This window comes from Pseudorca crassidens, chromosome 12 (assembly GCF_039906515.1).
Source record: "Pseudorca crassidens isolate mPseCra1 chromosome 12, mPseCra1.hap1, whole genome shotgun sequence".
NCBI classification, from domain to species: Eukaryota; Metazoa; Chordata; class Mammalia; order Artiodactyla; family Delphinidae; genus Pseudorca; species Pseudorca crassidens.
The window spans coordinates 70,205,024-70,232,051 of NC_090307.1; the positions used below are offsets into that span (position 1 = coordinate 70,205,024).

At 45.0% G+C, this 27,028-nt stretch overlaps 1 protein-coding gene and 1 pseudogene across 1 annotated transcript in view; one reads left to right on the forward strand and one right to left on the reverse strand.

The window, feature by feature from the left end:
- ZNRF3 (zinc and ring finger 3) overlaps nucleotides 1–27,028 on the reverse strand; it is a 148,649-nt gene that overhangs the window by 93,420 nt on the left and 28,201 nt on the right. The window lies entirely within an intron of this gene.
- On the forward strand, nucleotides 5,900–7,236 carry LOC137204159 (origin recognition complex subunit 4 pseudogene; annotated as a pseudogene).

The following is a 27,028-nucleotide window of genomic DNA, read 5'->3' on the forward strand; positions in this document are numbered from 1 at the left end:
AGTAGACCTACCACTTGCCCACAGAATCCAAATAGGGGAATCTCAGGGCGGCCTTTAATTTGGGTAAAAGCTGCCCTCATTTTTCCAGGTAAAAAGCACAAGAGTCGACAGGATTCACAGCCCCTAAGTGGACATCTCAAATAGTCCCTTTTGCATTTGAGCTCTCCAACCCCAGATGTAGCACTGGTGCACAGAAATCACACAGGACTCAGGGGGAAGAGACCACTAGAGAATCAAGTCCCATTCCTTCACTCCAAATGAAGACAGACCTTAGGCCATTCCCCCAGCTCATCTGGAAGCCAGGTCTCCCAAATCCCAAGCTGAAGTTCTTGGTTGTCATGGGCAACAACCATAAAGGTCTAGGGACAAGGAGAGGGGCTAAAGCTTCGTCTTCGCTTCTGGCTGCTACTAAATGGCTTGATGTGCTATATGAAGTTCTGAAACAAAGTGCTCCCAAAGAACAGTCCATCTGTTGGTTCTGGTGGGTTTTCACAGAAGTCAGGCCCACAGGCAGGTGGACACATCTGTATGTCCTCACCCTGCTCTCTGTGTCTGTATCACATGGCTCTGCTGAGAAAGTGCTCAGACTCTCAAAGAAGATATCATTTTGCTCAAAATGATTTCCTGAAACAGGTGAGAGGTTCATGGGGCTAGATGTACACACACAAAGGGTTCAGGCCTGAAACTCAATCACAGAACCATATCCCATGTGAAAGGGCAAGGCTAAAATGGCACGGGTGATTTCTTCCAGGGTAAACACTCAGAAGTCACAGACTTGTGCAATCTGTTTTTATGAATGGCTCTGTCTTCATCACATTTTGCGGATATAAAATGTGCTGTTAAAAAAAAAAACAAACAAATTTAAATGGTTCTTTCAATAGGCCAAGACTTTATCTGTATTTGTCCTCAGCCAAGTGGAAAAGAGTAAACATGAAATTAAAAAAATAAAAATGAAATAAACTCTGAATTCAAATCAACAAAAATAAGTCTGCAGTACTCCAGACACCTTTTATTGCCACCCAGCTAGTAAACAAGCAAGTGCTCCTAATCAGCGTGCCAGGGTCTCATCACTTTCTTCCTCAGCCGCCAATGCTGCCACCAACACAGGACTTCTCAGAACCCTACTTCTACTCTTGTGGGTTTTTTGTTTTGTTTTGGTTTTTAGTGTCAAGAAAAGAGAGAAGTACAGTACTCTGTAATGGCCTATATGGGAAAAGAATCTAAAAAAGAGTAGATATATGTATAACTGACTCACTTTGCTATACAGCAGAAACTAACACAACATTGTAAATCAACTATACTCCAATAAAAATTAAAAAGAAAAAAAAAGAAAAGAGAAGTATGAGGAAAGATGTAGGCACTTATTTATATGAAGAAAGACTTCTCGAGTACCTTCCACTGTCACTTAACATGTTAGAGAACTGAAGACAGAAAACGAGGAGGGAAAAAAAAAAAGGAATTCATGAGGGTGATTCAAGTGCCTGAAAAGGAACAACTGTCCATAAAATGAACAACCTCAGTTAAATACATTTTTGTTATATTGGGTCATTTTCATAAATATTTTTGGCTGAAACCATTAGAAGCTTCTGGCTGCAATGGTAAATGATAAAGGGGAGTTGGTCTCCCTTACAGTTCACAACTGGAGATTAAGTTTAAGAGACCCAACCCAACCCCCTAACCCAAAGAATCAAACTTGCTCCTGCCCTCTCAGCCTTCCAAAGGCCCAGAGGAAGACCTCTGTGGCCCCAGGTCAGGTGCCAGCAGCCTCTGAAGGGGAGGGAAAGTGCTTCTGAATGACCAGATTAAGTCTGAATGGAGGAAGAACCTGTGATTAAGTTTTCTGAATAGTTGGCTCTCTTAGGGGGAGCAAACTCCTTCCAAAAAAAAAACACAAAACAGCAGAAACCTCGCCTGGCTCTCTGTTACTACCCTTCAGAAATGGGAGTCCTGCTCTTTGGATCCAGGAAAGTGGATTTTCACATACTCAAGTCAAGCCCACTTTCCAACCAACGTGTGGGGTTCAGCCAATTTTCAAGGGAAAGGAGAAAAAAAATAACACTGCCTTATTTCTTCTCCAGATTACTATTTAGACAGTTCAGGTTGACATGGACCATGTTTGAACCGCCAATCCCCCAGGACAAACTTAGAAACTTCTCCAAGCCATTACACAGCAAAGAAGCTACTCTTTCCTTCAACTCACTTAGCTTCATCTTCAACCAAAACTTCTTTACAATATTATTCCAGCTTTGCTGGTCCAGAATCTTTGCCAGAAGGTTCTTTACCCCAAGCATAAGTAGGAAAGGAAAAAGGCAAAAGGCATTTTATCTAACCTGTGGCAGTCTGGTCGGAATTGTCCTGGCTACACAAGACGCAGGCCTGCTGAGGTTTTGTTCTGCTTTTCTAAGTTGGGGGGCGGGGAATATCAACATAAATCTTTCTTCCCAGTGAAAGATCCGAGGACTAAGTTAACTCATAACACAGACTACTCATATATTAAGATACAGTTCATTAAAAATCTTGAACAAAATGTTGAGTGACCCATCCATGTTAAAAACTCAAGTTTGGGTGTAAAAGGCCAACGTCTGAAAAACCCAGGGGGGAAGAATGGTTGGGAGAGGTGAAAAAACTCTTCCAAGACCATCCTGTTTAAGCTCGACCATCTTGGCAAGGAGAGCGTGCACCTCCCCTCCTAAAGCACCTGGTTCTGCAACTGATGTTCAACGTGTTTCCATTTAACTGCAGGGGACACAAGAATGAAAGGCAGAGATCCTGCCCTTCAAAGAGACTGCAGTTACACAGAGGAGAGAAGGCACGAAAAGAATAAAATGCACGTGGGAGTGAGGGGTAAGTGCCAAGAGCGAGGCCCATCAAGAGAGGGCAAGATGGGGGCATGAGGCGTCCCGGGAGGCCTTCAGGATTTGGTCTCGAGAGATAACAGACTGTGAGATTTGGCTCCTTACTTATTTCTGTCTAGAACTTTCCAAGGATTTTTTTTTTTTCCCTTAATTTAGGCCGCGCCGCATACCATGCATGATCCTAGTTCCCCAACCAGGGATCAAACCCGTGCCCCCTGCAGTGGAAGCGCTGAGTCCCAACCACTGCACCGCCAGGGAAGTCCTCCAAGTTTCCACTCAGCAACTGATGTGGCACAGATTACACATTTATATTTATTAAGCCCACTAAATATATAAAATACTTAATATATATTTGTGTATTTATTAAGCATAACAATAGCTAGCTCTTACTATGTATCTGTTTAATCTTACAACCATAAGAAGTTTTTTTTTTTTTTTGCTGTACGCGGGCCTCTCACTGTTGTGGCCTCTCCCGTTGCGGAGCACAGGCTCTGGACGCGCAAGCTTAGCGGCCATGGCTCACGGGCCCAGCCGCTCTGTAGCATGTGGGATCTTCCCGGACCGGGGCACGAACCTGTATCCCCTGCATCGGCAGGCAGACTCTCAACCACTGCGCCACCAGGGAAGCCCATAAGAAGTATTTTTTAAGATACTCATAACAAAAACTCAGAGAGGCTAAGTGCCTTACCTAGGGTCACTCAGCTGAAAAGTAACACTAGACTTCGAACTCAGGTCAGATTGCCAAGTCTGATGCTGCATTTCCCTCTGCACCTCGGCAATGCAACAGTTCCAAGCACACATCCCCTCCTCCAGTGGATTTTTTTTTAAGGTGTCAAAACCCCACCAGGAATTTTAAACCTCCGGTGTAATTCTTAGCCTATAATTATTTGTTTACATGCATGTCCTCCCAACTAACCCAAGTTCCTTAACGACATCCTTCACCTTCATATTCTAGCACTGGGTGTGGCACACAGGAAAGCTGAACAAACACACCATGGTCACACTAAACTGAGTGGCTCACGACACTCAAAACGCCAGAGAGCCTGCTTCAGCTAGAAAGTCGTCAAAGGGTTTTGCTCGCTTAACCTCCCTGACCCTGTTTCCTCATCTGTTAATAAGGACAATAATGATACCTGTTTCATAAGGTTGTTTTGATAAGTGTGTTAGATAATGCATGCTAAAGGCTTGGCAGTGCCTGGAACATGCTAAGTACTCCACAGAGGCGGGCAAATAATGTCTAACCTCCAATGCAAGATAAAAGGGAGGTATGCCCTACCTCACCTTTCATCCACTAGACTTAAATTCTGGAAACTGATATTATTAAGTTTTAAAAGGGTTCCAAGCAATGTGTGCTATCCATTGAAATACAATGGGACAGATCTAGATATACTGATAAAGAAAAACTTTCAAGACACATTAAATGAAAAAAAAAAAAGGTGTGTGTGTGGTCTGATTACATAGGTATATAAGTGCACAGAAAAATACTCTGAAATATATAGGTAATGAGATGGGAGGAGTAAAGAGGTCTTTTCCTTCTGTCACTATTCAGTTCTGATATTTGAATCTTATTATAAAAAAACATTAAAAGTAATATTTTCATTAAAAGCAAAAACAGTGTGGAGTTAACAGTAATGTACCACTGTTGGTTCCTTAGTTGTGACAAATGTACCACAATAATGTAAGACATTAACAATAAGAGAAACTGGGTGAATGGTATATGGGAACTCGCTATCTTGGCAGCTTATCTTAAGTCTAAAACGATTCTAAAATTTAAAGTTTGTTTTGGACTTCCCTGGCGGTCCAGTGGTTAAGATTCCGTGTGTCCACTGCAGGGGGTGCAGGTTCAGTCCCTGGTGGGGGAAGTTCCACATGCTGCAAGGTAAAAGCAATAATATGTATAGCACAGAACCACCTTTGCTTTTAAAACTCTGTCCATATACATAAATATATATTCACTACATTTCAAATGTTAACAATGGTTCTGAGTGGTAAGATTGAAGATGGTGCTCATTTCCTTGTACCTTCTAGATCAGTGGTTCTCAAAGGGTGGTTGCCAGATCAGCCGTAGCAGTGATATCGGGAAACTTGTTAGAAATGCAAATTATCAGGCCCCACCCCAGGGCCACTGAATCAGACTCTCTTGAGGTGGGGGCCAGATGATTTTGATGCACATAAAAGTTTGAGAACCCTGTTCCAGATCACAGAAACTGGTTTTATAAAAAGTGTCCCTTTTATAGTCAAAACAACAGAAAAATGAAACTTGAAAAGGGGGTCAGTATGTTGATGAATGAATAGCATTTTAAGCCCAGATGCAGGCCCTGACACAGCACGTGCACCAGGATGCAAGCACAGGCCAGTCCCAACTCAGACTGACCTGCTCTGTCCCTTCCCTTGTCTCCCCACCATCCCAGGCCAGCTTCCATGGGAGCCCCTGGGATACCTACAGAGACAAGTTTCAGACAAACAAATCTGGCATGGGGGGAGGGTTTCTTTTTTTAAAAATTTTTTATTGTAAGAGGAAAGTTTGCTGGCAACAGCTCATCATCTTCAAATTTATGGCCTCCAGTCTCAGTTGTATATTAACAGCACCAGCCAGGGCATGACAACTAACAGTTTAAGAGGTAGAGACTCATCTTCATAATTAAAAAAAAAAAATTCCTAAAACATGAATGTAGTAGCAGCTCACATGAACAAGGTGTGAGCCTATCAGCCCTGCCTTTGGAATGGCCCCGGATGTCCTCTGCCATCCTACTCCGAGGCCCCGGGAGTATTTATAATGCCCGGCTGGCTTCCTCCCCTCCAGGTACATCCCGAGACTCCTTCCACCTCGTGCAGAAGACCCTTGGAGTCTGTACTTCAGCTCTGCTTTCAGAGACCCTCAAGGGGCTGCTCTGCCTGCTGGCTCAGCTCCATGAGAGCCATGGTAAAGGGAGTATGGGTGTATCGCTGGCAGCGGCAGCAGGTGAGGCAGAGCAGAGTATGCGGTGAGAGGAGCCTATGAAGGGATTCCTGCGGTCCCCAGAATCCTGCTCTGCCCTGGATTTCAATTTGTTGAAATGAGCAGTCGTAAATCAAAGAGTAACAACTTAATACAAGCAGAATACCTTTCGCGGGTACAAAGAATTTTACGTGAAAGATTTTGTCATCAGAGTCCACATAGTAACCTATTTGGAGTACAAGTACAATATAAACACTTAATTGAGCTGCTGAAAAGAACTGCTATCCATGGAGAAAGTAATTCTGCTCTCATTATTGGACCCCGAGGATCAGGAAAGACTATGTTAATAAACCATGCTTTGAAAGAACTAATAGAAGTAGAAGAGGGAGTGAAAATGTATTACAAGTTCACTTAAATGGACTGCTGCAGATCGATGATAAAATTGCCCTAAAGGCAGTTAAATCTGGAAACTGTAGTTGGAGATAAAGTTTTTGGAAGCTTTGCTGAAAACCTTTCATTTCTTCTGGAAGCTTTAAAAAAAGGTGACTGGACTAGTAGTTGCCCAGCGATCTTCATGTTAGATGAATTTGATCTTTTTGCTCATCATAAAAACCAAACGCTCCTCTATAATCTTTTTGACATTTCTCAGTTTGCACAGACTCCAGTAGCAGTTATTGGTCTTACACGTAGATTGCATATTTTGGAACTCTTAGAAAAAAGAGTGAAGTCACGATTTTTCCACTGGCAGATACACTTAATGAATTCATTTGGTTTTCCACAGTATCTTAAAATATTTAGAGAACAATTATCTCTATCTGCAGTATTTCCAGACAAGATTTTCACTGAGAAGTGGAATGAGAAGGTTCAGAGTCTCTCAGAAGATAGAAGTGTGCAAGAAGTGCTGCAGAAGCATTTCAATGTCAGCAAAAACCTGCGGTCATTACACATGCTACTGAGGCTTGCTTTAAATTGCGTAACAACATCACAACCATTTATGACTGCAGCAGATCTGATGGGGGCAAACCAGCTGTGTAGCGTGGACTCTAAAGCAAATATTGTACGTGGTCTGTCGGTCTTGGAAATTTGTCTTATCATAGCAATGAAACATTTAAATGACATCTATGAAGAGGAGCCCTTTAATTTTAAAATGGTTTATAATGAGTTTCAGAAGTTTGTTCAAAGGAGGGCCCATTCTGTTTATAATTTTGAGAAACCTGTTGTCATGAAGGCTTTTGAACACTTACAACAATTAGAATTAATAAGGCCCCTGGAAAGAACATCAGTAAATGCACAGAGGGAGTACCGGCTGATGAAACTACTTCTGGATAACACACAAATTATGAATGCTTTGCAGAAATACCCTAACTGTCCTACATATGTTAGGCAGTGGGCAACATCCTCCTTAAACTGGTTATAAATATAACCATGGCTTCAGTTATGGAGTTTCAGGCATACTTCTCTAAAGAACTAAAAGCTATTGTCCTTTAACAAGATATGTTACTATGTTTTCCTATATTTATAAAGATGTATTTTTGTATTTATGGAGACTGTTACATATGCAGTATCATGGCTGTGCCTTGCCTTTGAATCACAAGCAGTTACATGATTTATAATTCCAGTGACTTAGATTATTTTGTAAGTAGCTGTTCAAAAAAATAAGTATGACTCTTTTAGGGATTGAACCACATGCTTATTTAACACTTGTGAAGTATTTATGTGGTACATTTGAAGAGTTCATTTCAACCCAGCAGCCAGATGTTTTAACAATCCTTAAAACAGTAAAGAAACAATGGTAAGAGTTGAGGTGTAATGAGTAATCTTTTGGTCCATTGGGAGGTGCTGCAGTTTTTCTGTATTCATGGAAATTTGGGTTTCTGTCCCAGACCAAGGTCTTCTAGTTCAGGAGACTGATCAGTTTGGCTAGAAGATGGTTCACATGGAAGAAAAAAGCCAAAAGTTTGAACATTTTCTTCCAGACTTCTTAAAATATGGTACTCATACCATCTACAGAAGAATCTTTTGTAGGAGGTTTTTAAATACAGATTTTTGGGCCTCTTCTAGGGACTAGCATTTGTCTTTCTAACAGGCACTTTACGAAATTCCTGTAAAACCACTCCCACAAATAATGGAAAGTGTGTGACAGTGTTAACTAAATCTATTTGTAACAAAAAGTAGACCCCTATGAGGAACGTGGAAATGTCAAAGCATTACCTTATAAATTCAGGAATCCATGAACTAATACTGGTATATGTTTGCTTGTTTATTTATTTATTTTTATTTTGGCAGCAATGGATCTTCAATGCGAGGCGAGCATGCAGGTTCAGTAGTTGCTGCGTGAGGGCTTAGTTGCCCGGAGGCGTATGGAATCTTAGTTACCCGACCAGGGATTGAACCCGCGTCCCCTGCACTGGAAGGCGGATTCTTAACCACTGGACCACCAGGGAAGTCCCTGGTATATGTTTAAAGTGAAATTTAATAAGCATTCATTAAGTGTTGTGACTTCATTTATTCAAGAATATTTGATTGCCTATTCCTTTCATGGAAGGTTTACAGAAGAGAGAGTCCCTATCCTTGTGCAGTTTGTAATCCTTTTAACTGTCGAAGACCCAATGATATTTAGTTACTGTTGTTTACAGGTGAGAAAACTAACACAGTAGTGGCCCTGTCCAGAGGATTGACAGACCCTGGAATTCAACTCATTTCGCTGACACCAAAGCTCAGTAACGTGTTCCTTACCATGTATTTTTAAAAGTGTACTCTAAGAAATTATTTACTTGGTTTTGAAGAAGTATTGCGTTTAGAATGGAATATGAGATTTCTGTGCATAAAAATAGCTCTTCAGTAGTTGCAACCTATTCTTTGCATACTTAGGCATTCTAAGTTTTCAGATCACTGTCAATTACTTTTCAGCAGTGTCTCATGAAAGCTAAGGCTTGCATCCTGGTTCTATGCAATAGTCTATAGATTTTTAGGGGACAGTTTGCCAAAATACTTACCATGGTAGATTCACTATTACTAGAAGCAAGGATTTTGCACTTGAGCTAAAATTGTCCCTTTAAAAATTTTTCTGAACTGTTTTAGGGAAGTACCCTGCTTTAAAGGCACTGACCACAAAAGTACCTAAAGAACTGGCTTGAAGACTGCAAATTTTTATCAGCTTAAGATTCCACTAAAAGATTAAGAGCACTCATCTGCCTCCCTGTCTCCATAAGAGCTACAGAAAATCCATCAACATCAGTGAAAGAGCTATAAAACAAACTAGAAAAAATAGGTTAGCAAAAGTCATACAAATGAAGCACGTGCCTACATTTCAAAGACATTTTTTCAGAGAAGGAATGTTGATATTCCCCTTTCCATATTCCCTAATACAGAGAAGCTAAAATATACTTTAAATTTTTAAAACTAACTTCATCTCTTAAATTGTTTAAACCATCATCAATAAAATAAAAACCAAATCTGAAAAAGCCCTAGTAAAAAACTTTTGAGAATAATGTAAACAAATATGGCTTAAAGATATTTTCATTTACTAGAAGAGGAATGTAGCCTGTTAACAGCACAATCAAAAGATTGAAAAACAGGTGAGGAGGAATGTTAGAGGCATTGCTGCAGTTTTCACGCATGTGATCCCTCCAAGTGCCCTACCAGAAACAGGATCTTACTAAGAAAAAAAAACAAAAAGTCTTTCCAATTTTGTGGACATGCATGTGAATGGCTCTGAGGAATTAAGAGCTGCTGGTTCAAATTTACCACATCATAATGCTATATATGATGATTATATACAATTAACTTCCTGAAGAATCTGTTTTGCAGAGCAGCGCTGTGGAAACAGTTTTGGTCTTTCTGCAGAGATTCCTTGCAGATTCCACTGTGGTTTGCATTTTCATTTGGTTTTAGAAGACAACACAGGTTCTTTCAAACCACCATAACCCAAGTGTTGCCCTTTCCTTAACCTTTACCCTAAAAAAACTGAGAATCCATTGGTGTGAACTATGACACTAAATGTGACTAGGTGGGGCTCTTCCACCCCCATTTTCTTTGCAAGTCATGGGATAAACGAAAGAATTTGCAACACTAAAAATGTAAATGAAACTAGCTTCCTTGGTGATCACCCTAAGTGAAAATAACAGAATTCTTCCGTTCAATTGTTAAACTAGTTATAGCTGGGAAGTGTAGTTTATATCTTGATGTCTATTTCCTAAGCCACTTTTAAAAAATCTCTGTATGAAAAAGACAAGATAACTAATGCCATTTAGCCTCTTTTAAAATTGACAGGACCAACATATGTACTTTTGTGGGAATACAATCTGCTTACACACAAAGGAGGGAAATGCCACAACTGACAAACCTCCCTTTCACCTATCCCCATTCTTGCAAATCTCAAGGTGTAAGCCTCACTATAAATTATAAAGCTACTGTTTCTCTCTTTAAGAACATATAACTGAAGAAAAACTTCATATGCGAATCATACAGCTTTTTTTTTAACTTGGGAATGGAATGGGGATAGCACACATTTTATTTGTACAATACTTAATCACTTACCCAAGGTGGGGTTTTATGGGACTTTTTTTCTTTTTTTAACTTTCTGTTAAATACTTGCAGAAAAAAGAGCAAGTAAAATTTGACAGTAGCACAACCTGTGCCCAAAACACTAACACGAAATACAGAGTAAAGCCAAAATAATTGTTTACCAATATTTTGAGAGGTAACAAATATGATATTGGTTGAGACTGCATAAAAAATGTACTGCTGGTTGAATATCTGAGGTAAATGATGTTCAATCAAGATGCTACTTGTGGCTTCCCTGGTGGTGCAGTGGTTAGGAATCCGCCTGCCAATGCAGGGGACACAGGTTCAAGCCCTGGTCCGGGAAGATCCCACATGCCGCGGAGCAACTAAGCCCGTGTGCCACAACTACTGAGCCTGTGCTCTAGAGCCCACGAGACACAACTACTGAGCCCACGTGCCACAACCCATGAAGCCCACACGCCTAGAGCCTGTGCTCCGCAACAAGAGAAGCCACCACAATGAGAAGGCTGCGCACCACAATGAAGAGTAGCCCCAGCTCGCCACAACTAAAGAAAGCCCACTCGCAGCAACGAAGAACCAGTGCAGCCAAAAATAAAATAAATTTATGAAAAAAAAAGATGCTATTTGTATCATTTTGCCCATAAATCAGTAAATAATTTTATGCACATTATACCAAATGTTCCTAAAAAGTAATATTTTTAAAAGGTGAAAAAGAGAAACTGGAAAGCCATGGTAAAGAAAAGCACAGAGGGGCTTCCCTGGTGGTGCAGTGGTTGAGAGTCTGCCTGCTGATGCAGGGGACGCGGGTTCGTGCCCCGGTCTGGGAAGATCCCACATGCCGTGGAGCGGCTGGGCCCGTGAGCCATGGCCGCTGAGCCTGTGCGTCCAGAGCCTGTGCTCCACAACGGGAGAGGCCACAACAGTGAGAGGCCCGTGTACCACACACACACACAAAAAAATCCGCCTGCCAATGCACGGGACACGGGTTCGAGCCCTGGTCCAGGAAGATCCCACATGCTGCAGAGCAACTAAGCCCGCGAGCCACAACTACTGAAGCCCATGCGCCTAGAGCCCATGCTCTGCAACGAGAAGCCACCGTAATGAGAAGCCCACGCACTGCAATGAAGAGCAGCCCCCACCTGCCACAACTAGAGAAAGCCCGCGCGCAGCAACAAAGACCCAATGCAGCCAAAGATAAATAATAAATTAATTAATTTTAAAAAAATTACTACCTCCTAGAGCCAAGGGGGAGGAGGAATGGGAGATGAGCAAGACCACAGCCATCAGAAGTGAGCCATCCACGACCCAGCAGCCACTCAGGGCACTTCACAGGCCCAGGAACCGAGGGCCACACACCCAGGCACTGAGCCTGCTGCTCTGCCAGGGCCCCGGGAACCCAAGAGAGGTGCCGAGGCACTGGGACCTGAAAGATGTCGGGCCTGCTGCTGACGGACTCCAGGGCTCGGGGACAGCACGTCCTCAAGGCAGGAAACTGCACAGGTGTGGTGTGCGGAGGGGGCATGACAGCCACACAACCCAGGTTGCACAAGTAGAGATGGGAGGTCGACCAAGCTAGAAAGGCCACCTAGGGTCCGAGTCTGGGACATGGCTGGGTCAGGTCAGGACTTTCAGCCAGAGGATAAGGAGAGTGACACTGGAGAGTCGACAGGAGACTGTCCTCCCCATTAGGGACCTACAGCTGAAAGACCTTCACATGAGTCTGGGAGCAGCAGGCCAGCCAGTGAGTGGAAACCAGCAATAAAGGTGCCGGGTGAATCAAAACAGCTCTTGGGAGAGCCTGACAGATGCAGAGAAACCTATGCCAGAGAAGCGAGGGTCTGGCTTCCTAAATCACCTCGACTGGGCCTTTGGTCTGCACCCCTGGAGTCTCCCGCGCCGAGGAGGGGACCAGGAAAGGCCTGGTGGGGTTCAGTGCACGGTGGGGAAGGACAAAAGTACAAGCACTGCTTCTTCTAATAAAAAGATCATCTACTCACCTGCCGAGACTCCTGGGGTTGGTGAGGTGGCTGGGGATCCAGGTGGGGAGCCTCTTTGGAGGCCCTCAGGGAATACTCTGTTGCTGGTGGAAGGGACCCCATATCCAGATTAGGAAAATGGATTCTCTCATAAACCACTGTGATGGAATTGTAGAAAATCATTTTCTGCAGCCACTGGAGGACAGAACCCAACAAACCTTGGAGGAGGAGGTGGGCTGACCTGGGGCAGCTGGCCAGATGTGTGGGGTGTCAGGGGATCAACAGTGGACAGGCCAGCCTCCAAGGTGCAAAGACAGCAGCCTTGCCCTCAGGGAGCAGAGCCTGGTGAATGCATGCCAAGCAAAGAGCCCAGAATAAAGACAGATGAACCGAGGGCACCAGCAGGGCACGCGAAACCCAAGCCACAGAGAAGCAATGCCGAGGTCGGGGCCGAGTGACCAGAAACCTGAAAACAACGGGGCTTTATCACCTGTGACACCAAGGTGGGCTGCCTCTGAAGGGCTCCCACAGAAATGCCTCTCGGGACAAAGGTCGGGTACAGGGACAGGGTCTGTGTGCTCGTATCTGAGATCAAAAGAATTGAGATATTTATTCAGAAATTCCATTTCGGAAGTGCCCTATTAGGAGAACAACACCAGAAGAATCAAGAATTGTTGACAGCCATACCCAGAAACTGGGGCAACATCTGAAGCGTACAGAAGAGACATGAAACCCAGGGGCGTAAGGTAAGCACCGCTGCCCCACGAATGCCTGCGAGTGTGTCCTGTTTCACGCGACCCACACTGCACACCCCGCTGAGGCTTGGTTATGGTGCTCCGGTGCCCCTGCTCCATTCGGAGAAGCCCTGGGTCAGCAAGTCTAGGAACAGGGTACACAGATAACTGCCAAAAAGAAAAACCAGGCACCCAGCTGGTCATGGCAGCATCTACAGGAGGAAGAGTAGGGTGGGAAGGCTTCTCCTTTCTTAATCTATATACTTTTTCACTGATTAGACTTTAATGCTTGCTTGAATTATACGAGTTTTGCCTTAAAACAATTTTTTAAAACAAAATTTAAGGCCAAAAATACAGGAGCACTGAGTGATGGTGATCAATGAATGGCCTTTGATGTCAACTCTCAATGCACCTCATCAGCTCTTTTTCCAGAGGGTATTTGAGAGTAAATAAGAGGCACAGAGAAATGGCCACTCCAAAGCACTCTATACAGAAACAGGCTAAAATTTTATGGGGCCCTCTAGGCTGAGAAGCTATTAGAAGCCACAGCTCCAAAGCAGCTAGGTGGCAGAGAAAGCACTCCAGAGGGGCTATTCAGGAGCCTCCAACATCGTCCCATTTGTGAGTTTGAAAGTACTTTTGTTCTTCTCTGGGTTTAAGTTTCTGGGTCACCCCAGCCTTTTGTTAATAACCAAATGAACACATCTGCAATAGAGCAGTACCCCCTTTATGTGTCCCCCCAAATATTAGTGGCCTCAGAGCATTAATACCTCAGAGAGCACTCGACTGTGTCTCATTGTACCTCGCCATCACTCTGTCTCCAAGAAGCAATTTTAATGAGTATCCCTAATAGGAAAAGAGGTACCATTCATTTTTATACAATAAAATAATTACTACAGCGCTCTCCCCCGGATCCAGATAACTCGTGTGTGTGTGTGTGTGTGTGTGTGTGTGTGTGTGTGTGTATTGGGGGGGCAGGGGGTGCTGACAGGAGGTTACAAAATGTTAAGAAGGCAAACTCTATGTACCCGCAAAGCCAGTTGTTTCTCTGGATATAATCAAGAATCTTCCTTTGTTGAGGCCTAATGTCTATTCTCATCCTGTTCTAGCATCTCCTTGGAGGAAAAACAAAGCTCGACTGCCAGAAAATGTTCCAAATAATTGTTGATAACAGATAACGGCAGAGGAAGCCCTCTGGTTAATGTTGAAACACGGCAAGGGTAACACTAACTCCTTAACAGTTATGATGCCCACCAGAAGACTCCAACGTTTGCTTCACGGGCCCATGGCTCATCAGGTACACTGACGGCTTCAATCAAGTTCAGGAATGTTCCTTAAAAAAAGAAAATCAGAATAACACCTAAAACTCCTTTTAACTACCATACTGCTCAGACTTGAACTGATTCATTTTTGAACACTTATAATGTACAATCCCTCAGTTTTTATAAGTAGATTCCAATAATTTCTAGAGACATTAAGGAGAAGAAAGGGAAGATCATGGGAGAATCAGGGTATAATTGAGAAGAATGCATTTGTTCGTGAGTTTAGATGATATTTTAAAAACCACAAGCTATTAAAATACAGCTTTGCCATGAGAAGAAGGTCTATATCCTAAAACGTCAGATGATGTACTTTGGAAGATTTGGCTGTTATTATAGGTGGAACACACACACACACACACACACACACACACACACACAACACTTCATTCTAATAAACCTCGGCAATCTTTGTTTCCATATAATTAGAAGTTTTGCTTTCTGTCTTTCAGGCAGAGGGAGGGAGAGGCAAGGGGCATGGGGACGAGGGGCGAGAAGGAACAGCACATCTGAGAGAGGATGCAACTGAAGATTCACTACTGCCAGTAAAGAGAAGGCGGACACTGAGTAAACCTCCTCCAGGCAGGTTCTTAAGGAGAACCAACCACAGCCAGAGACACCCAAGACAAGGACTGAAGTAAATAGGGATCAGCCCTGCACCAGCTTTCAGGGCTCTAGTTGCAGAAACCACTTCTCTGCTCAGTCTTGCCTCTCAGCTCAAGTCACTGCCGGGCAGAGCGGCCCGGGGACAGACCACGAGTACATGCACAAAATGACCCCATGTTGCTGTGTGCCTCCTGCACTCTCACGCTGCCTGAGCTTCTGTACATGACAACAGGGGCCTGGCCATCTACAAACAGACGTTTTGCATTCACTCCAAAGGTAGCACAAGCCAGGAAAAGCCAGGTCCCCTCCACTCACCCGGATCACTGATCAAAGATCAAAGAGGCAAGTGGTTACATTCTTACTCAACAATGTTAAGTTTTTTTCTGTGTGTTTTTTTTTTTTTTTTTAAATCAAACCAGGAGAGACCTTTGAGATGTAGGCCTCGTTTTACAGGTAAGGAAACCAAGCTCAGGAGAGGGCCAGGCCCCTCCCCAGCTAAGATAAGCATCAGCTCCTCCACACCCTACTGCCCCAGGCAGACCTCCCTGTTCTAGGCTCTTACCCTTGATTTCAAATAGGTGCTCAGGGATGACTGTGTGCGTGGCTCAACTCGTCCTCTCCGAGCTTGAGCAGGGTAAGGTCATCACCTGAGCCTCAGCTATAGGTACCGCACACACCCCTGTCCCTTCCACAGCCTCTGTTCCAAGTTGGCCCCGTGCCTGGCTGACAACCTACACTTGTCACCGAGTTCGAGTCTCCCAGGCTCTCCACACCGATGCATCACCAAGCTCGGCATGTCCCCATCACGCCTTCTCTGACCACGGGAGCCTCACCTGTATTTTGGCATGTGACCAAAGCTTAGCTGTTTCTCGATCACACATGTACTACACATACAGCCCCAGGGAACTGGACAGGAAGAGTCCCTCTGTTTCCAGAATGACTGTACTGGGACATAGGTTCCCCAGTGCGATGTTGGATCCATGTCTTTTCCATTGCAGCGTTCCTAGTGCCTGACCTAGTGCCTGGCAAGGATGGATGGGCTCCCTAACCAATAGTAGCCTCCTGGATTGATTCCCCTTTTGTCACTTCCCATGTCAAAAGACTAGTGTTAGCTTCAGGGCAGAATTTGTGCTGTATTAATAACAATTTGCATCAATAATTCCAGGGTTTCCCTAATGCTAACTGAGACACAATTTCGCTATTCTTCAAGCTACAAACATACTTACAAAGTAACGTCTTCACTTACTGAGAAGATTCTAGCTTCCCTTGATGGGAGAAGGAGGAAGGTTACAAAAAGAAGTAACTGGATGGGTTCAGTTTCCCTAACTGGTGACACTCCACAACAAACGGTCCTTCAAGGTCTGAACATCAGTGTGAGATTTACCTAACCATTCATTCAACAGCACAAGACTCTGCTGACATAACCAACGTTGGTCAGCCTGATGATGAAAGAATGAAAGTGGCATCCTGGCAAAAATAAATAAATTTTACTGTCCAGAAGACCCTAGAATGTTGCACTGCAACGATGATTTCTTCTCCTCCGGGGTGGTGCAGTCTCCACAAGTCACTTACTTTGCATGCGCGTCAAAGCGCGGGTACAGGACCTGTGATGAGAACCCTGCCAGCCTCTGACACCCCAGCCGAGCCCCTGTCCTCCCACCTCCTGCCCCCTCATTCCCGTCTGCTCTCTGGGTTCATCACTGAGAAGCCAGTAATCTCCACTCAAGCAAGACCTGCAACAAAGACTCAGTCATGCCATGTGGCTTTGCCATCAGCATGGTAGGAGCCCAGAGCGATTTCCTCCGGGATGGGTATGAACATGCACTGAGCAAAGTCGCTTGTTTCCTACTCTGGTCCAAAGCTCTCAGTGTGAGGGTTCAAGTGTCCTCTGGTCAGAGAGCAAGAAGCAGCCAAACACATCCTCAGAAGAGCAATCCATTCTCAGACTCAGCAAAAGCTAACTCATCAATAACACCCCAGGGGCCCACAGCACATTTGCAAAGGCACATCCTGCGTGTCCGTTAGGTGACCTGCGTGGAACCTGCAGGATAACCTGCTTGGTAGTTAGGCATAGCTGTCACTCCCACCTGGCAGATGAGCAACGAGAAGCTTGGGGCCTCTAAGGCAGATCTTTCCCCCAGATCTTCCAACTCCTGAGGAGGCCCACACTTAGAAAGGGCACCACCTTTGTCTGGAGCCTCTCCGCTACTTCAGAATAGAGCAGGGGCTATTGACAGACCAGCCCAATATGCCGTGAGCCAGCACCTGCTCCCACTGCAGATGCCTGGCCAGGAAACCATCACCAGGACCACCACACGCCACTGCTCCCACCAGCCAGGCTGTACGTGTTTGTAAATCTGTTTATGCTAACTCTATCTGATATAAATTTATAACAACACTAAATCTTAAATGATACAAAAAGTTGAGTTTTACCCTAGGAAGACTAAGTCAAATAATTTGGAAAGAAAGATTAAACGAAGACAAATAACTAAAAATGGCTGAGAACTAAGTGCAACTTTTTTTTTTTTTTTTTGCGGTACGCGGGCCTCTCACTGTTGTGACCTCTCCCGCTGCGGAGCACAAGCTCTGGACGCGCAGGCCCAGCGGCCATGGCTCACGGGCCCAGCCGCTCCGTGGCATGTGGGATCCTCCCAGACCGGGGCACGAACCCGTGTCCCCTGCATCGGCAGGCGGACTCTCAACCACTGCGCCACCAGGGAAGCCCCTAAGTGCAACTTTTGAAGACTAGACAAAAAGGGGGAAAACGGCAAATTTCTAGAAGGCTCCTGATAGTCTGCAAGTACTTGTTTTTCCTTCACTTTGAAAAAAAAGCCCAGAACTGTGAATTTTAAGTGCTAAATCAAGAGGAGGACTAAAGTAAGACTCTAAGGAATACAGATCAGTGGTCCCATTCACAAAAGCCTGGGTTTGACTGTCTGCTCACAGACTTTCATTAAAATATGATTTTAAACTTTTTAAATCATTCCCAGCTTCAACTGAACTGACCTTTTTCAATCATCCAACTATCCACAGGTCCCAATAATATCAGGTAACAAACTCCAGCTAAAGTGTGAAAATCACAAAAGGCACACGCTCTGTTGTCATCTGCCAAGTGATTTCAATCCCTTCTAGATGCCAGTGACATCTAGAAATTTCTGGGTTCTCAGACAGGGATAGGGCTTAACATAGTTTAATTCTCACTGTAATAGGAAATGTCTCTCCACAGAAATTCATCAGTAGCATAATTAACCCCAACTCAATAATTAACCCTAAAGAGTTTCTAGAACAATGGTTCTTAACTACAGGCAGTTTTGTGCTGTGCCCCCGCCCCCCAACACACACACACACATATCTGGAGACGTTTCTAGCTGTCATAACTGACAGGGAAGCTTGTTACTGGCATCTAGTGGGTAGGGGCCTGGGATGCTGCTCAACATCCTCTGATGCGTGGGACAGTGCCCCCACCACAAAGAATGATCCAGCTTGAAGTGCCAAGAGTAGAGAAGCCACCCTGGAAAAAGGAGATCTAAGACCTACAGACACTGTTACATCATCAGAAAAAAAACAGCCTTCTGAACAAACCAAAGGAAGAGCTGATTTCTTCCCTCTTGATTCAAACAGTACTCAAAGGCCACCGGCCTCTTGGCATTCTTAGTAAAACTCCCAATCTCTCAGCAAGAATTTTCAAAGACCACAATTTTTGGTTATGTGGTGAAACTGCGCAAGAGTCTTGGTCAGTTTTCTTTTTTCTTTTACATTCCACAATACCTCCGATTATCTCATGGATGACGATAAAAATGAACTAAAAAATTTGTCCAGAGCTTCGTTTTTAAATATAAGAAGATGGAAAAGTGAAATTGGTTTGGTTTATTGTGATAGTAGGACTGTGTTAGAAGCTTTTCCTTTTATTTTGCTTTCCCATTAGCATTACAGTATCTGTGCATCATCACAATATAACTACTTAAAAGTTGAATACTATGAGAGAAGCCTGAATGCATCCTGGATTTTTTAAGGCCAGCTATTTCGGACATGTCTGAGACACTTAGAGAAATCTCTAACATGTCAATTTCACAGGCGTGATGATGACACAGTGGTTAGGAGCATGTCCTTAATCTTAGCTGGATGTATGCTGGAGTATTAAGGGGTAAAAGGTCATGGTATTGGCATCTTTCAAATGGTCTAGCCAAAACAGAAAAAAATACACACACACACACACACACACACACACAGCATATGTTAGAGTATAAACTGAGCCACTGTTAACATTTTGCCACACTCAACTATTCATTTAACTTTTCTAAATGCTTAAAAACTTCAAAATAAAAGAGCTAGGCAAAAATTAAACACAGACCAAGACGGCGGTTAGGGAGACAATCAAATCACAAGTACCGCTGGATCATGAATCTAGACCAACCAAAAAAAAGGTCTCCAAACAGAATCAAACTGGAGATGGTGGTCTTCGCTTCATTATTAAAAGGCTGCATAGCTGCCTTCTACCGCTACAGCAAAATAAAATAGGTATAACCCTGGAGTAAAAAAAAGGCACACCCAGCAGATTCACAACACAACCCATGTCACACACCTCTTGGCACCCTGGAGGCACCATGGAGACCATGGCAAAGTCAGGTCGTTCTTCTGAACACATACACACACACCCCTAAAACTGAAACCTCTCTGAACCCAACCCCTTAAGCAAGGAAACCACAGGCTGGAATGAAAATATGCTCCCCACGCGCAAGGTGAAGAGCTTACCCATCCTATGAAGAGAAAGAATCTGGTAAGCTTGCAGACCTGGTCCATTTCCTGCTTATAACAGTGAAAGAAAGGGCTTCTGCTCTAGAAGACTTTGCACACACCCGCAATCCCAACGGCTTGTTCCGGAGGAGACACAAAGCTGAGCAAAGCAAAGAAAAAGAAAAGCTCACGGGAAGCCAGTTTAAGTGCAACAAGCTGTGGTTCATCTAAACTTTGCAAAGCTTTTTACATCTAAGTTTTTACATATAAGTCAAAATATTTTAGGATTCCAGGATCCTTCGAGCAGATTTACAAGTGAGAGCTAAAGCCTTTCAACTGAAAGGGTCATACAAATAAGCTGACTTTGTCGATTCCAATGAGACTTCCCTCCAAAGCACATGTTCATATTGATATTTCAAGAAATGTGACTTGTTTTACTTACTCAAAAATAAAAATAAACAACACAGTACTCTTCAAACTAGAGATCTTTAAAACCAGCTTCTTTAAAAACCTACCAGGGGCTTCCCTGGTGGTGCAGTGGTTGAGAGTCTGCCTGCCGACGCAGGGAACACGGGTTCATGCCCCGGTCCGGGAGGATCCCACATGCCGTGGAGCGGCTGGGCCCGTGAGCCATGGCCGCTGAGCCTGCGCGTCTGGAGCCTGTGCTCCACAACGGGAGAGGCCAGAACAGTGAGAGGCCCGCATACCGCAAAAAAAAAAACTACCAGAAGTTCCACCCAGCTGGCTAACCGTTCACTCTACAGTAGCACCCTTGTTGTATGAAAATCTACAGTCTCTGAGCCCTGCAACCACCAGGCAGCAAAGGGTTGGACAAGACCAAGGAAGAGCAATGGGCTCCATTCCAGGAAGCATGAGGAGGCAAGTCACTCAAACACAACAGGTCTCCAAGGCAAACTCCATGCCCCAGGTTGTCCTCTGGCCACTGCAAGCTTCTGGGTTCTCCCTTGAGTGTCCAAATCAAGAAGCAAAATCCCTGGGGCTGCTCCAACTTGAGAGAGAGAGAGAGAGAGAAAGACAGATATTTGGATCTAAAAGTTGTAAAACCAGAATAAAAAGGGAACCTCAAAAAACCCTGTCATATCCATTAAAACATCTGAGCACCTACCATATACATGTACCCAGGTTTCAAATATTAAAGACATATCACATGAACAGATGGACAGATATGTGATATGGCAAGCAGAGTAAAATGTTAATGGTAGAATATAGACAATGAGTATATAGGTGTTCACTATAAAATTCTTTTACTTTTCCTTTATGTCTGAAATTTTTCATGATCAAATACTGGGGGGCGGGGGTTGTAGAAGATGGGGGAAATCTGATTTACAGTTTAAAAAAGGATAAAAAAAACCCTCCCAGTCTTGCTGTCAAGAAGCTTACAGACAATTCGACATGCGTGGACAGAGGCATCTTTGGGGCCAGAAGAGAGAAGACAGTCTAGACAGACAGCAGGATTTCAGCTTGAGTTACAGGCAAGAACCCAAGAGAAAAGGATTTGGGGACAGAAGAGAAATCTGGTTTTACAGGTGCTGGTTTGCTTGGCGTGCCCATAAGATGCTGAGGTGGACGTTAGTCACCATGACTTAGCCTGGTGAGTGCCTCAGACCCCACTGATCCCGACCTCTGATGTGAGAAAGATCTTGGGAAGGAGCTCAAGGGCCAGCAAGCTGGCTCAATTTGGAAGACTGCTTTGTCTGTGCAACTACTTGTCTGTAAGACAATGGAGCATGGCTATCATGGAGGTATGCATGGCACAGAGTTTCGCCAATGTGTGTCCTGAACAAACAGCTAAAGGCAGACACACCAGCTTAAGCTGGGAACACCTAGAAAATCAGCCACTCGTCTGTGATTCTTATAAAAACTTGGAAAATATTCAGGCTGGGGGTGGTGGAGATCCTGGCATTCTGCCATATTGTTGGGGACCCCCCCTCAACAGAAAGCCCTGCTCACCAGCCTCAGGCAAGCCTCTCACACCCACTGGGGAAGGGACAGATGAGCAGGAACGACCCCAGACAGCCCACACACTCCCCTGCCTACTCCTGGTTTGTCTCCCACCTGGACCAGGTGTGTTCCAAAGCCTGACTCATCCACCAGAGGAGGCTGCTTTCAAAATCTCAGGAGGGTCACTTGGGAACAAACCCGACCATCCTAAGAAAGGGACAAAAATCAGCTGCTCTTAACAGAAACAGTTTGTCTTTTACGGAAAAATCTGCAAGTCCATCTAAGAAAACTCCCTCCGCTTGGGGCATTCCTGCCCGACCGCCCCCCCGCTCCCGCCCCCGCGCCTACCCCAGCCCGGCTTAGAGCCTCCAGATGCCGCCTGCCCTCCACGGCACACGCTTCACCTCTCTAAACAAACAAGGGGTGTCTTTGTTTAAATTAAAAAAAAAAAAAAAAAAAAAAGAACCTGTCTCACAGGCTATGATTACATCAGCAGAGCGCTCTCATTCTCTGCATCAATCCGGGCTGCTCCGGCGGCTTTGAAGCGCTGAGCGCGCGGCGCCCTTTGATCTTGAGGTTCCAGCCCTGGGGCCAAGCTGATACCATCGCGCGCCCACGCAGGGACCCACCGTCCACGCTGGGACCGTCCGGCCCAAGCCCGCCTCTGTCCCCACCAGCTCTCCGTCCCCGCCAGCGCCCGCCAGATCAGGGCACCAGTGCCAGGGACACCTGACGGCTTACGAAGTGGGGGGAAGGGGCACTGTCCCTTTGGGGGGACACCACTAACAGCGTTAACCTGTTGTGGGAATAGCACTAAGATTACATTTTTTAAGAAAAACTCAGATATTTACAGATTGATAAATATTTACAGATTAAAAAATGATAATGCTGGCTTTGCTTCAAAATAACATGAGAGGTTGGGGTGCAGATGAAACAAGAGGGGCCAGGAGTTGACAACTTCTAAAGCAGGTGATGATGACTGGGTGGGGCATGACAGCGGAGGTACACTGTGTACAGGACACCTACTGTCTACTTGTGAATACATGTAACACTTTCTATAATAAGAACTTGAAAAAGAAACCAACCTCTAACTCTTTGCTATTTTAAAAGGTTATTCCTCACAGACTTTTATTTTAGGAAAGAAAACAGCAGTTTGACACTGGATGGGGTGAGGGTGGATCACATCAGACTTTCCAACTGTGCCCCCAGGGCAGTCCCTGGAGTTACCAGGGCGCAGCAGGCCCCCAGGGCCAGCTTCCCCAGTGCAATCCCTGCAGGGAGAGAGGCACAAATGGCACCCCCCCCTTGGGGGCTCTTCACTGGTTGAAGGATCTCAGCCCTCTTTAACAGAAAGATGAATGTTGTAAAACTCATCTCTCCAGAAAAACACCCATAAACACAGGAGAACCTGGAGGAAATACCAAACCCACCCTCAAAATCCATCATGTATAGAAATCTGATTAGAAATGGCCCTTGGACTAAGCACTCCAGGTTGCTTCATTTGGACAACTCCCTCCCTCAAAGGGCTACAGGTACCCAACCAGTCACTGGCCTCCCAATGCCACCACACAGGGCCGTCGTGGGGCATGGTACATCTCTGAGTTGCCTCACAAGGCCAATTCTGCTCCTTACTGGCCCTGTGGCCTTAGGTAAGTCGTGAACCACTCCCTGCAGGTCCCCGCATTTTGTAAATGGAGAGGTATTAATGACGACCTGTGTTGCCACCACCTCTTCTACTACACGCTTAACTGGGGAGTAAGAAGTGGAAAAAATGCCAAGAAGGAAAAGGTACATGGGGATGCAAACACGATTCTATCCACTGCTGCAGCTGAACAAGCCACACGCAGACCAGGCACAAAAGAGTTAACTCAGAAGCAGGAAGGGTCCAGGACTGTTAGGTGTGTTCAAAGCCAGAATTTCATACACACAGGCCTGAAGGCAGAGGGGAGGAATGGGAGGGGGCGGAGAAGGGAAAATATATCCTTCCCATACAGGTGGATCCGCCTTTGGAGGTCAAACTAAAAATCCAGTGAAGACCACCAACCTACCTGCACCCCTCAGAGTCGAGGGCAAAACCATAAACTACGGAAAGGGTCAAGGAAACAAAACACAGTATCATAATAGCTAAGAAGATTAGGGGGACTTCTAATCTAACCACTGGTGGTCCAGTGGTTAAGACCCCGTGCTTCCACTGCAGGGGGCAAGGGTTTGATCCCCGGTCAGTGAACTAAGATTCCCCATGCCGTGCAGCAAAAAAAAAAAAAAAAGAAAAGAAAAGATTAGGGATATTTTTAAGAGAAGAACACAACTATAACAGTGTGAGAAGAGATCCAAGAAATGAGTTTGAGGGAGAAGTTATCAGAACACTGAAGTAAAAACCTAAAAATAAAAGGGCAACTAACTGGGGAGCAAAACATCATCAGCAGATTAAAACTGCATGTATTTGTTAGATGTCATCCTGAAGGGGTCTAGGTCCAAAATTCCCACTATAGACCATTTCTCAGTAAAACCACACATATTAAAAAATGTACACAAACTCCCCGATTCATTCAAGGACTCCTGATTTAAAAGCATACTGATTCTGGCATAGCAAGATCTCAAGATCTTTCTGGCATAAAAATCTCTCTGCTAATTATTTTATTTTGGAAACTCATTTATCAAGTCTTTCATTCCTATTAACAGAAAAAAGTTAACATTACAGTCCCAGATCCTTATGTAGCATCCAGCCTAGGCCCAATGGAGTGCTGGTGTGATGTAAAGCAGTTCAGAAGGCCTGCCTCTGACCTCAGTAGGCCCGCAATCTAGTGAGAAGACAGACACACCCACAAATTAAACAACAAAAAAATAACACATTATGAAGTGTCGAATTCATGACCAGACCAGGCTGTCTCAAGTTCAGAGGCAGCAGAGATGACTGGGTCCTGCAATGGTCCAAGAGAGCTTCCTGGAGGTGGCAGCCTTGAAAGATGGGCAGAATGTGAGCAGAGGCAAATAAAGGCCAGAGCCTGCTTGGAGGAGGCGAATGGTTCTACAGTAGGGTATCAAACTGCAAAGACAGATGGGGAGCAAAATGCCAAGGGCTTTAACATTAGGGTTAAGGCAGGGTTTAGACTCCATCCTATAAAGAGTAAAAAAGCTCTTAAAGATTTGTGAAGAGCAACGTGACATCTGGCAGCCAAGTAGCAGAATCGAAGAGGGGATGTGGGGCCCTAACTGAAACAGACCACTGGAGGGTGGGGGGCTTCCTGCTCAAAGAAAAATGACTGTCCCTCAATGAACTAGAGAGAATCATGTGCTCAGCCTACTATGAGTGTGGCTTTTTTGGGGTGTATGTGTGTGTGTGTGTGTGTGTGTGTAACAAGGGGATGAAGATCAAAAGAAACTGTTTGCAAATGACAGCCCTCCTACTCCTCTGACTTGTCATTTCTATTCCTTTCATCTTCCCTCCTGTTTGAAATTCAGGTGAAAAGAAGAAGCATGTGGCCAGTGGCCTGCTGGCCAGCCCTGGGTCTGGCCCCAAGTGTAATAGGGGGCAAATCACTCAAGCTTTCCCAGCTCGCTCCCCCTCTCCCTCCTTAACTGAGGAAGGTCAAGGATGGGATCTCAAGTCCCTTGTAGTAAGTGCCAAGTCTGGATCTAGGTTGGGGAAAAGACCGACAGCCTACAGCTAAGATTCCTAGAGGTACAGACTATACCCATCAATCCCTAACACCAAGAACTTCAACTGTAGGAAAGCCACGACTACAGAGCCCTACAACCATCGTCCCTCCTTCCCAATGAGAAAGAAAACAGCATTTACGTTATAAAGACAACACAGAGAGTTAGAAATTAGAAAAGTTCCTTTTCAGAAATGACAAGGGGAAAAAGCATTTATGTTTATTCAAATACAACTGATCAGCAAGAATCAACAGATGAACGTAACCATCTGCAGAGTTCAACGTTCTGCTTCTTTCCCTAAAAACAGTTTCTGACCGGGCTTGGGGCACTGAATTAAATTTCATCCTTCAACACTTACTGTAATTTAGAGTTATGAAGAGTAAAGGGTCTAAAATCAGCTTGACTGGGCCTGTATTTCCATACTTGTATCAGTAGGTAGTAAGACCTTGGGTAAGTCATTTCCCTTCTTTAAGCCTCAGTTTCTTCATCTATAAAACAGGGACAAGTGCTTCACAGCACAAGACTGCTATGAGGAGTAAATATGATCGTTTGTGTTGGGTGCTTAACGTCATGCCTGGCACAAGTCAGCGATAAATGTTAGCCCTGTGATATTTTAAATCTGTGGCCCTCACGCCTTGTCTAAGAGACAGGAAGTAGTGTCATAAGAAGTAAGAAATCCATATGATAAGGGCATCTCCCAAGGAAGAAAGGACTGCAAACCCCAGCTCAGAAAGAACTTGTGTGGCCCCATCTGTGGGGAGAAACAGGTTGGCATTCTTCTCTAGAATATAACAGCTGCCTCTCCTCCCATCTCACCCTGACCCCTCCTCGGCTGCAAATACTCAAGGATTAAGAAGACATTCAAGCTTTGTTCCGTCTCATTTCTGCTCTGGCATTCTTCTCTTCGGCCCCTTTTTCCTAAATGCCATTTCTGCTCAACAGCAGGCCCTGCACTGGAGAAGTGTCTTGTACTTTCTCAGGGTGCCCCCAACCCTTTATTTCCACAGATCCTTACAACATCCTGGTGGCAGGAGCTGCCAGCCCCACTTTACAGAATGGGACCCCAAGGTTAAGAGGAGTCAGAGCATCGTGCTGGGTCTCAGCAAGTAGTCCCAAGCGTCAGAACCAGAACTTCCCTGCTCTGAGCCCACGGGTCTTCTGGACTGAGCTGCTCTGATCTGAATCAGAGGCGGGATCCGTGGCGGCTGTCCTACACCGGTGTGGGGAGCAAGGAGTCAGGCTCACCGCTTGAGGACCAAGTAGAGATACCAGGGCTTCCCATGAACCAAGACGCCACCCGGCCACCCCCACTGGAGCAGCCCTAGGGAGCCGTATAGTCAAAGGGATTCCTGCCCGCGCCAGGAGCTGCAGTCTAACCGTCTCTCTCGTGGAGAAACACTCCTTTCGCAGAGACTTTAAACACAAATACACACAGAGGAAGCCAGCTGCGACCCGGCTGTGAGCTGTGAAATGTGTGGGGAGACCCTACCGGCTGGTGGGTCACCAGGAAGCCTGGGGGCTCGGTCCCCGGGCAAACTTCCTGGGAGAGACATGCGCGCAGGCCCCGCTCCAGGTTCGGTTCGCCACCAGGTTTTACCCTTCACCGCTTCTCCCCACACTTCAAAGGAAGTATTTTTGTACAGCCCAGGGAGGAGTGTAAACTGGCCAGCTGCTTCCAAAGCAGAGCCGTTAACCCTGAGAGGGCCGTGGGGGCCTGGTG